Source organism: Thunnus maccoyii, chromosome 9, assembly GCF_910596095.1.
Source record: "Thunnus maccoyii chromosome 9, fThuMac1.1, whole genome shotgun sequence".
In the NCBI taxonomy this organism is placed as follows: domain Eukaryota; kingdom Metazoa; phylum Chordata; class Actinopteri; order Scombriformes; family Scombridae; genus Thunnus; species Thunnus maccoyii.
Window position 1 is genome coordinate 33951803 of NC_056541.1, and position 14041 is coordinate 33965843.

Here is a 14041-nt window from a genome sequence, read left to right on the forward strand (position 1 = left end):
CAACACTAGCATGGAGATTACCACCGCCCACTGCTGGCCAGCCAGAATGCAAAAACCCAAGAGGGGTGATTATTCATTGGCTCCTCAACACCACCAACAGCACCACCACCGAACACACACATACGCCTACACACACTCGCTGACCTTGGCCAAAAGTTTTGTCAATCAGGCAGGGCTCTCTTCCTACACTTGGGTGAACATTGACTTTCAGCTGGCAGGACACCTCTCTGGAGCAGCTGCTGCGCCTCCTCCAGGACAAATCTGCCCGCTGGCTCATAATAAAAGGGCCACACAGATGTTGCTTCACCCTCACCTCAACCTTCACTTCCACTGTGTTTCCACTTTCCACCCAAGCAGCTGGGTCAAAATTTGCAGTATCTTAAAAATAGCATTGCAAACATGCTTCCATCTGTTTTTCAGGTTGGAGGTAGTAATTATGTGATAGTTTCATATGCATAAATTTGAGCTTTACTCCAATCATAGAGTGCTATAATGCAATATTCTACCTACTGTTAATAGATGATAGATAAATGGGACTTTATTTTCCTCAACTGCAGAAAGAACCAGACTTTTAACAGACTTATATCAAACTAATTATCTAATCTGTTCTATTCTGCTGTTTTTTTGTTCAGTGTTAAACTACTGTCAGTGAAACTCACTTCAAAGATGTTTAAATTTCAGGTTTTTTTGAATGTGATGTTTTTCCCATAAATGTGGCCATTGTGGCTCCATGTGTCATGCCAACTCAATTATAGAGATTTGGGAGATTCACAAAAAGACATTTATCGCACAAAACGACGAACATCGGGGCAATCTACTGAGACTCTTACAGTTTTCCTCACCTGATGTTTTACCTGGTGTTTTGCACTACAATACATCCGATTAACAGAACATCTCTGTGTCAGTTTAATAGAAGAAAGAGTGTATGTTTTTGACAGTACTGAAAATCCTTGACTCTGCAATTATTTGAATGTCGGTTTTTATTTGAGAATTCAAGGTATATCCAGTTCATGAAAGCTTCAAATTTGCTGTTAAGTAGCTACTAGGAGTAGTTGGAGAGATAAAATAGCACGTAAAAAAATCCTACCCATCAGGAATCTGAGAAAAAGACGTCACTTTGCTGGCAACATTGATAAAGAATCTCTGTGAAGTGCAGTGCAAAGACACCACAGTAATACAGCCAAAGCAGAAAAGATGGAGACAAAAAAAACACACAACAATGAGTCCTTATCACCAAAGACAGAGGCAGCATAAAACACAAAGAGTTCACAATTGACCACTCTCAGTTTGAGAGGAGACCTGAAGAATCTGGTGAAGAACAGTAACAAACAGTCATGTGACTAAACTGTGAGATTCTCAGATTTTGACAAAAAAATTCTTGACTTAAGGTCCAATCAAGGTCTATAATTTTTTTTTTATAATAGCCATCACGTCACAAGATAAATAATAATAAATAAATGGTTAAAAACAAACAAACAAAAAAGATCAGATTTAAATGAGTTTTGAGACTCTTAAGTTCTTGTGTGTTTTTATTCCAGACAATATGATAATAGTTAGCAGCTAAAAGGCTTTTCTTAAGATGAGGTGAAACAGTTGCTCAGTGGTCACCACTGGTGCCTCCTTGGTTAAATCCAGTGCTCTTGAGTTCACATTTCCTCTTTGTGGGTGTGGGCTCTGTGACAGACCTTACCCAATGCATGCTGGGACAGGCTCCAGCTTACATGACCCATGACTGGGTAAACTGTTGAGAAAATGGATGGATGGTTTTGTCAAGGCATTTCTGCACTGACTTCAACAACTAGTCATAAATTCCATCCCACTGGGATTGGGACTGGGTGATATTAATAAGGACATTTTCCAATATAGATACACATTTATCATAGCAAATGTCTGAAAAACCACATACAAAGGAACCAAACTGATTCAATGTATGTATGTATTTATGTATTACATGAGATCAAACGCTTCACACTGTACTATTCCAGCAGCTCAAATTAAATATTATACTTCCATTCCTGGTAGGATTTTATTGTGGAACCTAAAAGTAATCATGCTACTTTACTAATTACTCAACATCCATTAATTTTTACTTTACTTTCGTTACTCAGCTGTCGGCTCTGTCAAAGGTGCCTTTGAACAACTTCAAAGTCCACAGTCACATGCCCCATCCTCTGTGTTTAACACGTGTAGAAAAAGAAAAGGAGACGTAGTTTGACAAGCAGGCCTAGAGTTTGTATGTATTTACTGACCATCAACAGCTAGCTTGACATTAGCCACAGTGACTGTATGCAGTCCCGTCATAATGTCAAGCTAGCTTGGTAAGGCTACATTCAGGAGCTAGAAGCTAGAAGCTAGCTTGACATTAGCCACAGTGACTGTATGCAGTCTCGTCCTCTCAGTGAAGCTACTTTGTTCTCACAGCCTCCACCTCTGAACTAAATCAGATTCCTGAATGTAGCCTTACCAGTGGCTAACGTTAGCAAGACGGCTAAGACACAAAATGCAAATAAGACAACTTTGAGTTACCTGGAGTCACATTTCTCCTCGTTTGGTGGCAGCTAAGTGTCCCCACACCAAGCAGTGGAGGCTGGTCCATAGAGGCAGAGAAGGTTGATGGGGGGAGGGGGGGACAGAGGAGGACGGGTGCCTGCTGACCTCCATAGGGCGGGATCTCTTATATGGACTCAATGTATTTCATTTTTTTTCATGCTAATCTGTGATTGGCCATGACATGCAATGCAATATTGACATCGAGTTGGTCCAATGATAGTTTCCAGATTTCATCTTCAATTCTCTCCACTGTAAGGCAGAGTAGCAGCAGTAGATAGCTCCTGGCGTTAGCCAACGCAACAGCTGGCTTGTTGTAGCAGCTTGAAGGACTCTTTATACATCCATGGAAGGACTGTTAAGGACTGTTGTTAAGCTAACGGGAGAAACTATCTGGACTGGCCAGCGCAGCAGCAGCAGGACACCGCCAGGGAGGCTGGAGAGAGAAGCAACCAGAGAAACAACCAGGAGAGTTAGCTTGTTTGTTATTGTTGCTAATGATATCAGACTGGTTAACCAGCAGCCATAAAGTTCTGTTAACTAACATACAAGATGACCAACAGTCACAAATGGACGTTATGACATAAATACTTCATCTCCATGAAAGAAAGAAGAAGACGTCAGATAACATGAGTCAGATACAGCTTCTCTCTCTCTCTGTCTCTTTGGTCGCTAATTTCATCTCTGACGGTTAAATGTCTCTGTGGCTGTTGTGTGAATTTAACAAGAATGCAACAGAGATCATATAATGTGTTGTGGGTAATGTTAGTTTGCTTGTTGAAGTTACAGTGAGCTGTCTGGACTCATTCATTTGTTTTTAATTGAGTGTTTGTTCAGTCACCTGTTGATGTTGTGTGATTAGTGAATGAGTGCAGGAGGTCTGGCTGCTGTTTCTGACAGTTTCTGTAGTTTCGTTTTTAAGCTGAGACGTATATTGAGTAATAAGTTTAAAGTAACTAGAATAACAAGTGTTAACTAGTGGTGTAACGGATTGCAGTTGATCAGTGATCCGTACGGATCGCCCCCCACGGTTCGGCAGGCATATGAACTGCGGATTAATTGCCAAATTCAATGTCTCATTTAAGACAAAGTAAACAAACTGCTGTAAGTACAAGTCATGGGCAGACAGCATGTCACTAACGTTAACAGGGATTTTGAAGAGCAACCATCAAACCAGCATCTAACAGGTTGAAGTGACATCTGAGTTATGTTTACCTGCTGTTTAATGTGCTGCAGCTGAGCAGCTAATTAGCATCTAGCTGCTAACTGACGTTAGCGGTAAATGTTATGTTGTTTGTTATCATCAAGTTTTGATGATGTCGACAGAGGCTGTTTCATTCACTGTTTAAAAGGTTTCATGCCTCATATTGCAATAACTGAGCATTGAATATTTTATATATTTTATTTTATTTTATTTTATTTTATTTAAACATTGGACATCTTAAATGTTGTTTTCATTTAAGACCATGGGCAAAAGTTCCTTGCTGTTTCTGGCTGTCAGTGTGTTACAGAATAAATGGAAAACAAAGTTTTATTTGTCTCCACCTTTTTTCCCGCTGATCCTAATAATGATCTGATCCGTGACTCAAATCCGTTTTGTGTTCATGTTAACACCCCTAGTGTTAACATGTCAGCTTTGTAGACTATATTTTATATATCGTACATATAGATATATATAGAGTGTGTAAGTCATGTATTTGATAAGTGCATCAATACTTTCTGAAATGAACCCACACTTTTAGATCTGTGAATGTTTTTAGTGTTCAGTCTTTCTAGTGTTCAGCACTGATCTGTTCCTATATCACATTATAAACTCTGTGCTACTTTATATATTTCTGTATATTAAGAAAATATATAGGAAACACATGTAAATCATATGATATGTTGTTTGTTTTTGATGAGAACATAAATTTGTTGTCACAATAGAACAATAGTATAAATTTGAATTTCACTTTGTTGGTAAAATGACACATTTGATCCACTCCATGGCTAAAATGAGCTCTTCTTTGTTTAGAGACATTATGTATATGCTAAATGTCTTTAAAGACGCAGCCTTTACACCACTCAGGGGTTTTTGTTTTGAAAGCAAATTGTTTTATTGGCATATAAAATTTCCCCCCACCCCTCTCGGACAATGATATAGTTTGTTGCGGTTTGTTGTTGGTTCCATGTTGGTTTTCCTCCCCAATTTTTTGAGTCACCAGCCGCCACTGCTGTAAATCATCATCTGTAACAACTGATTCTAGTTTTTTAAATACGACTTGCTCAGAGTCATTCAACTTTGTAAAAGTATAACATGATAAGATCATATCATCACAATACGATTCAGCTGAAAAGTCAAAAGTGAACTATTACACATCTTTGACTGGGATGAAGTCTCAAACCTTCAACTGCTGACTACATTTAATGGATGACAGTAAGTGACATTACTGCTTAGTGACAGAAGAAACATCCAAACAACACAAGCCTTTCTCCTCTCTACATTAGAAAATGCATCGTGTCGAGAACAGACACAAAGCTGAAGATGTCGTTGGAAACTGTCGACAGGATTAAAAGTGCGTATGATGGATCTCACCTGTGTCTGAGCCGCACAGCTGATGGCTCTGAATAAGCTCAGTTTCATCAGCTAGTTTCTTTGCAATGTCACATCCCTGCTTTGACTTAAAGGGGACCTATTATGCTCATTTCCAGCTCTATATTTTTATTCTGGGACTCCACTAGAGTAGCTTTGCAAGATTCACAGTTCAAAAAACTCCTTATTTATCTTCTACTGGCCCTTTATGCAGCCCCTCAGTTCAGCCTCTGTACTGATCAGCAGCGATGCAACCGACCATTTCCTACTTTATTGCTTCATATTAAAAGCTTTGAAATGACTAAATAATCTGAGAGTTTCATTGTGAAGAATTTACAGGAAATTAAACATATTCTGCACCGAATTAGCAGAGCTTCGTTAGCAGTGCTAAAAACAACAAGATATGGAGATATTTGGAGCTTTTATTTCAGCAGATCAGTTAGAAATAACACAGGGAGGAAGAGTACAAGCAGAAACAGCCACAGTGATGATGATGTTTGATGAAGAGCTGCAGACGAACAGCACCGCTCCAAAAGGTAATCTACTTATTTTACTTTGCCCTGCTGTGTTCTGGAGCCTCATTATTTGACACTTAGGCCATGTTTAATATGAACGTCCGATATTGTAACATAATATATTTGGCTGCAGATAAGTAAAGCATAATAAGTCTCCTTTAATGTGTCCAATTTGGATTCCTTGTGCGAGCCTGCAGAGAGTAAGTCATGGCTGCTGGTTGTTAAGCATTGCAACCTACATTAGCAGCAGAGAGATAAACTAATGCATCCCATATTATGAGACAGAACCATACATCAGAGCTCACTGGGGTTATCAGCCCTCACAGATCTGTGCTGGGGGAGAAATCTGATTATGGGGGACTGCAACTTATTTTTCCTCCAAAACCGTCACAGAATCACATTACCAACAGTTGCACGTGGAATTACAACGTATTCTCAGAGCCTGTATGAGAAACAGCATGCTCTGCCCTCTAGAAGTTTTACTAGAGGTGTCAGCGGTCTATCATCGGCCCATTACAGCCCCTCTCAGAGAGCATATCCACATAGTCACAATGAGAATAGGTGTGACCCTAAAACGAGCAGTGTGGCTGAAGGCAGGGAAGTGGAGCACTGCTGTGCTTACGGTTACAACTTGGCGGGGGGAACGAGGCTCCTGTGTGAAGCTATGATAAATAAAATGGAAGGGGAAGGCACTGTCTGTGCAATCCACCAAGATTAATGACCAAAGCACTACATAAAGTGAAATAGTTTATCTCAAGCCTAACAACATGAAACTTGTAGATGCGCCTGTCATTATTCTTTCCAGGACTCTGCAGCCATGCTCATGTTGCATTCATTGAGTTCAGCCGTTACATATTCAGGAAATATTCTCCCCTTGGACTCAACACTGACTATTTTTCCAAACTATAGGTGGCTTGGGTGTTGCTTGTCTTCATATTTTGTGTGTTTTATCCTGAAAACTTGGCAGAGTGTTGTGTTTCATACACAATGCTTTCAAGGCTAACGCAGGCGAGACAGAGCAGGATAACATCCATTCCACTCAATTTCCTCAGGACCTTGAAATGTGGGCCACGCTTTGTGTCCCTTTTCTTTGCAAAATCCTGATGAACAGCTTTCAATCTTCACTAAAATGGAAATGTTGTTGTACTACTGCAGGTAATTGGGTTTGGCAGCCCAGTTAGTCAGGTTTAGTGGAGTTTTGTGAGTGCAGTTGAGCTCACGTTGATGCAGTATTAACCGTTTAAACAAATACACCTCGGCTCCGGACCGCTCGGCTCCGCTGCTGCGCTGCTACTGAACTGCTGATTTCTGTTTCATCAAGGAACAATCATTGATCATGAGGACAGCAGACAGGAGCTAAATGACACAATTTTTCTGTGTGGAGTCATGCAGCATTATTCCATAAAGACCATTTTCTAAGGCAGAGCCATTACACAAGTGCAATCTGAAAGGTTTTTCAGGACCTATTTGGTCAAATAAATGGACTTAGCTACTGTAGGTCCACTAGAGATTGTCTTACTTATCTTATCTTGTCTCACTGTGAGAGCGCTGAGAATTAGCACACTGTGCATGGCTATCAATTCTGTCTTTTTAATCAGTCCCATTGTGTCAAAGAAAGAAGAAATAGATGAACGCATTCAGCCAGCTGATCTACGCCTGCTCACCACTCTGAAATGACTCATCACAAAGGAGAAGGGCTGTGCTTTTCTATCGGCTGCTGTCTCTCTCCTTCAAAAGCAAAACTGAATTAAATGTCTGAATTCAACATAGCATTAAAACCGGCCAGTTTATATCACTGGTTCCAGGACTGTCAGTGTACTATTTCCTGTAGCCTCAGTGGGGTTTAATAACAAAAAATGTATCATCTACATAAAACAGAATGATAAACATCCTTCAGAATTAGCCGGCAGAGTCCTCTTCTCCCAGTTTAACATCTGCATGTATACAGCCACACTGGGAAAACCTGTCAAAAAACAGAGACACTTATTTCTCCACAATAGAGCAGAACGCAGTGAAGCCACAACACAGAGGAGAGGAAGAAGTAACACGTCTTGTGTGTTTGAACTAGAGACGTTTCCTGCAGCTCCCTGGCTGTTATTGACACCAATGTGGTTGCTGTCACTTCCTCCACCTGCAAATAAGACCCAGCAGGATGCAACTATATAACTATACATGCACTTATAGAAACCTCAAGATTTGCATGATATCAAGCCCTCTTTTTACTGCTTTAATACAGTCTGCCTTTCCTACACACATCTAAAATTGTCCTCACAGAGCTGAAAATGTTTTACATGCACTGCTATTAGTGAGCGGACACTAAAGATGACACATCTTTCACCAGCTTAAGTGACTGCATTATCAGACTCTGGGTCACTGTTGAATGAATTTAACACTGTTTTTGCTCCCGATTCCAAAAGGTCATTTAAATGTTGTGATTCATTCCACTCTGAGGCTTATATTTAGTTATGGTATTTACAGTTATTCACCATGCCAAACTAATGGCTTCAACATAAAGCCATATCATTCTTGCATATAGCCAATGGTTGTGTTTCCATGTTGCGTAACCTCTAGAGTATCATGTAAAGAAAGCGGCACAGCTAAATTCATGTGTGTCCTGGTGAAAGAGGCAGTGTTGACAGAGGGACTACTTGCAGGGCCAGTTGGTTACTGTACAGCGCTGCCAACTAGATGTTTTGACGTTTAAGATGATAAAACTCTCCTTTGAGGGGAGTCACCAATATCACAAGACAGTGAATGTGCTCTAATGCAGGGGTTCTCGACTGGTGTCACTCTGGGACCCACATTTTCCCACGATCATTAAGTTGCAACCCACTGTTATAGAATTCAAACCAAGCAAATTTATTTTTCAAAAATATCCTTTGAAAACACACGTATGTCACCTTTTTTCAACATAAATACATTTATTTACATGTACAAAGTGCATTTCAGAGCACATTATTAAGAAACTGAGGAGGACCATGACAACTGCATGTTCACTAAAATAAATATCAGAACTGCACAGAATAAATAAGGCCACAAAATTAGATATTTTCACTTATATATTTATATCACTATATATATTTATATCACTCCATCAAAGCTAAAACAGCCAGAATGTGCAAAAGCTTCTTTCCACAACACCTTCAACCTGCACATGCAAAAGAAAAAAAATCTACCTTTTAAATTATTTTATACTATTTTAAATAATTTATGCATTTTTTTTGGATGGTATCACACTCTCAGTTGTAAGAACTTCACTACATATCACACACTGAGGTTTCATTTAAAACACTCCGGCTCATATTTACTCTTCGCCATCTTGCCTCCAGACATCAACACAAACTTAAAGTGAACGTCAATCAAATGATTGTTACCATGGCTACGGCACAAGATTGCTGCATGTCTCTGATGCAAAATATATAAAACGTCAAAATGTTGTTTTTTTTTCAAAATAAAAGACAAGTCCAACATCAGATGCGCATTAAATATTATTTATTTATTTTTGACCAGCTGTCTGCGACCCACCCAGAACAGGTCTGCGACCCACTTTTGGGTCGCGACCCCCCAGTTGAGAATCACTGCTCTAATGTAGCTGTAGCTCTCTGGCTGATGATTGGACAAGTTCACACGCTGCTTCAGTCAGTCCACAGAAACGTGAACGCGCCGTGAACGTGCGAATGTAACAACCAATCACTGATCTGTTTGTGTTCTTAATGATTGAACTATTTAAGTTCAGAGGAGGGTTAAACTTCACTGAATGGTGCTCTCTCCAGTTTCCTTGAAGGTAATCACTGTGAGGACGGCTCACTATTGGTTAACAGTGCAAATTCACATGTCAGTGTTCATCAGTCAAAACTGATAATAAAAAACTTTGTGCAGATTTAATTTATAACCTGTGAGTGAATTCATTGACTGCGGTGATCACACTGAAATTAATTGAAATTGCTGCAAAAACTGGGACTTGTATTATTAAAACCCACCTGCCACTGGCACCAGTAACAGTAACCAGTAAAGTCTTACAGATTGTAACATCAGACATACAATCAAGTAACCAGTGAAACTTGTAGCTCATTTGCTTTGATTCCTGCAACAGTAAATACGTCCGTCTTAGTTGCTCACTTCCTGTATATTGTGGATTAGTGTCAGTGATGGGACTGACATGTTAATGCTGCTCTCCTCTTGTATTTCCAGACAAACAGACGAACCTTGCCATTGATGTATTTAGACTCTCACATTAAGTGGTTTGAGTGGGCTTTCTCTTCTGAGTCTTGCAGTGGGAGATGACTTGAATATCAATACCTCAACTATCATCCTGCTGAGAAATAACAATCTAAAAAAACATCATCCTCAAGATACACTTGTTTCTTTTATCTATGCGGCATTAATATTGGCATTTAGCCCACCCTTGCTCTCCCTCTCACGTACCATATTCCATCCCTCCTCATTTTCACGCTTATAAATTTCAATGCCGTTGCCCTCTGAAAGACTCAATACAATTTCCCCTGACTCACCACTTTTCTTTTTAATGTCTCATCACAAACCAAACGTGTGATGTTCCCACTCAACTCAATGACCTTGCTGAGGGAATCATCATTATTATTATTATTATTATTGTTAATATTATTATTTTTTTAGAAATAGATAGATATATCCATCAGATAGAGTCTGGATGTGGAGCTCTTACCTGCATGCCATCCGTCTGCTCGTCACTGTGGCACGTTTCAGATTATAAAACTTGAGATGTAACTTTTCTGCAGAATTATTGCAGTTCATATTATTGCAGCTTGTGTTCATGTGCAGGTTGAATAAACAAGCGGAAGGAAGCGTGTTGACAAGTTTTCTTGAACTTCTCCTGTTAATTGGGAGCAGTTAAAATCTGCCTCAGGTCACACATCAGATGAGCCAGGCTTTATGTCAGCATCACCTGTAATTAGAACATGCAGTCAACAGCAGAACACTGAGTGCATGAGTGCCACACACCCTGGTCCTAAAACGTGTTGCAAAAGTGTACATCGGAGCAGAAACATCAACATGTATTCATCTCACCTCTACACAAACACACACACACACTTTCTCTAATTTGGATGTCCTGTTCATCTGAGCCTAACAATAGCTAGCCTCTGTGTGCAGCACTGCATGATGTATCACTAAAAAAAAGCTCCCTGGCTATGATAGACACTTACGCAGCTCGGATCACTTGATAGATGCAAAGGAATTACTGTACCGGGCTGACATTCTGAGAGAAAAGGCCCAGCCAAAGGAATATCACCCGCTCTGATCTCTTTTTGATTGTTCATTTCATGTTAGCTCACACTCCAGCTGCGCACAAGCCGGATGCTGAACGCATGGCCGTTGACAGGCTGAGTCAAAATATAAAGGATAGGATGCAGAGACGGAGCCCATCACAGAGAGGCACATCACTGTCTAATGAATGGCCGCCTGTGTCTCCCACCTTGTCCGGCCTTTGCAAATGTGACACTTTGCGAGGCAATCTGTGACGAGCGGCAGAGGTCACGCCAATCATATCGCTCACGTCGCCGTGCCCACATCCTCTTCATAATCTGTTGTCACAAGCCCGAGCAGGAGCGTCGGGAGTGACAGGTGAGAGTGTGGCGACCAGGAAGCGGCTTGACGTGAGTCATTTTCAAACCGTTTGGGCTCTGAACTCCTTTTATTTTTTTATTTTTTTATTTTTGAAGATACCTGCCAGTTCAGGCTTTGTTAATCCTCTGAGAATTATTGATTCAGTCCAGCAAGCTGGACCCCAACTCCAGCTTTTAATTTTGTATCTGTGGCTCCTCTGACTTTTTGTGTTTCTCTTTTTTCCTCTTTGTGATAATATCTCCTGAGTTTAAGCACCGGATGGCTGGCACTTTCTTAATATTGGCAGTGGTTTGGATTATAAAGCCCCTGTACTGGTAAATCCATTGAAAGCCATTCTCTTCTTCTAAATATAGTAGCTTTTACTCCCTGCTCACTCTATTCCTCCCTGTTATCTGCTGGTAGAGTCGTCCCTCTTATCTGTAAAAGAACTTTCTGCTGCACTTCTTTTACTGCCTTGTTGTATCTCTCTGTCCTTTGAAAAGCCATCCCTTCCTCTCCTCCGTCTTGACTTGTTAGCTCTTGTCAGCCTTCCCCTTCTGTTCCCTCATTTGCGGGAGCATCTGAGAGGTTATGAATTAATAAAGTCTCTCGTATGCAAATGACGGTTTTGAATGTTTCCATGGATATGAGAAAGCAGCACTCGCTTATTCAGCTATGACCACTGATTGCCAGTTGTGCAGCCCAATAACAAAGATGTTTAATAAAGCTTGAGTTGACAATGAAGACGTCAGCTGCTAACTAATTGTGATAATGTCCCTGTGGCCAATTAAATGAGTCACCAAACACTGGCTTTACAGCTGATCATTTATTGAATCATTAGGAACAGTCAACTTTTATTTTCCGTGGAATGCCACATCAAAATGATTGTGTTCCTCAGTGTTTATCTCTGCAGACAATAAACAGCTATGAGGCAGAGAATGATTGTCTTGATTCTGACAGCATTACATTTATAATGAAATGGCAGCGTAAAAACCCAAGACTGTGATGTGTTAATTAACTGTGTGGTTAATTAAATCAGCAGGTCTGACCTTTGACCCTAATGGTCTGATATTGGATTAATGTCTTTTGAAGCATTAAAATAAAAACAAGTTCTCTGATATTCTCTGAAGGCTTTCTGAATATTAATGTTTTTCTAACCCAGTTAAATCAATGTTTCTAACAATTATCACCAGGGAACAAATAGTCCTTCCAATAAAAATGTTGATTGCCACAAAATACAAAACAGATTTGTTATGTGTCTGCAAGATGCAGTTTAGCCCATGAATGGCAGGGGGTGTTAGTGGTGGTGGAGTTTGGGGGGCGTGCAGGGGGGGGCAGTATAGTTTAATATAAATGATGGTGTTAATATATGAGCGTGTAATGTACTGTATGGAGCGTTTTAGTGTCTCTCAGCTCATAGTTTTTGGTTTTAAGGCTGTTTTGTGTCAGTCTCTCTGTCGTATGTTGGTTGCCATAGTAACTTTACAAGCTATTAATACGTCAATGATGTTTTCACAATTTACAGCAACTTCACTGCCACCAAGTGGCCAAAAAATGAATTACTGCTGCTTTAAGGAGAAATGAATCTACGGTGGCTCAGCTGATGCTTTCACCTCCTCGAAAATCACCAAGTTTACAACATCAGACAATCTCAATGGAGATATTGTGGACTTGGTCAAGGTGCACGCTGCCCTGATTGGATGTTCTTTCTTTTTTAATCCTCTTGATTCACACCTTCAAGTATCCAAGCGAGTATGTGAGCCATGTTGCTCATGTTACAGGTGCTTGTCTCGGCATACACACTGATAAAAACACAAGCCTCACTGTATTTAACTGTAAATGTTTTTTACAACCGTGATTGTTCAGATGCTCAACTCCAGATATTGTGGTGGCGTGTTACAATTCATATACAGTTGACAGTCCCAGACCATTACTGACTGTATTTTACACTCCATCTGAATCCTGTTTTGTAAATGTTGACATGTAATTCATTATCTCTCTATAGGAATTGTCAAAACTGTATCTTTGGAGCCACAGAGAGAGAGAGGAAGGCGATGACAGGTCTTATTTGTCATGTGTGCTGTTTTGATGTGTATCCAGCAGGTTTAGGATGTGATTGTTTGTTCCGTCGTATTCGCCTGCAGGCAAAGTTAGAAATCCATCTAATAAATGCTGTGCCTAATCCCTGATGTGAGATCCACAAAGATGATGAAGCAGACGTGGAGAGGTGTACTACTGGTGATTTCTTCTTCAACAATATGGAGACTGGGAGTGTTTGAAGCCCCTCGTGTTTACACAGTGAATTATTAGATTGTTGGGGGTTTTTCATGCTGTACAATATGGTCTGACTTCTTGACTTCAGACTGATGGTATATGGCAGATTAACATGTGCTTGCAAATTCTATCTATAAGCCTTAATATAGTAAACAAACTCATAATGATCAGTGGATATATTCCAAAATGATTTCTAAGTTCTATGTTGTAAATGTATGACATGTTCTTCCCTCCTGATGGTTAAAACGGTCTCTAACTGTGTGTTCACAGTCCGTGTGCTGTGATATATGAGCCACTGGAAGTCTGTTCCTTTTCTGCCAGATATTTTGGCTGATGTTGACCACAGTTGCTTCCATTCCCCATTTGTTGGCATGGAAAAGTTGGCTGCAGGTAAATGTTTGGCCGACATTATCCATCACCAATAATCACCTATTGATGTTGCTATATGTGCGTCCTGTTGCTGCAACATTATTGCTGCTGCTGGTTATTTTAAGGGGCATTTAGTAATGTATCAGTCCCTGCAGATTCATTTTGTGCTCCTTTAGGTTTA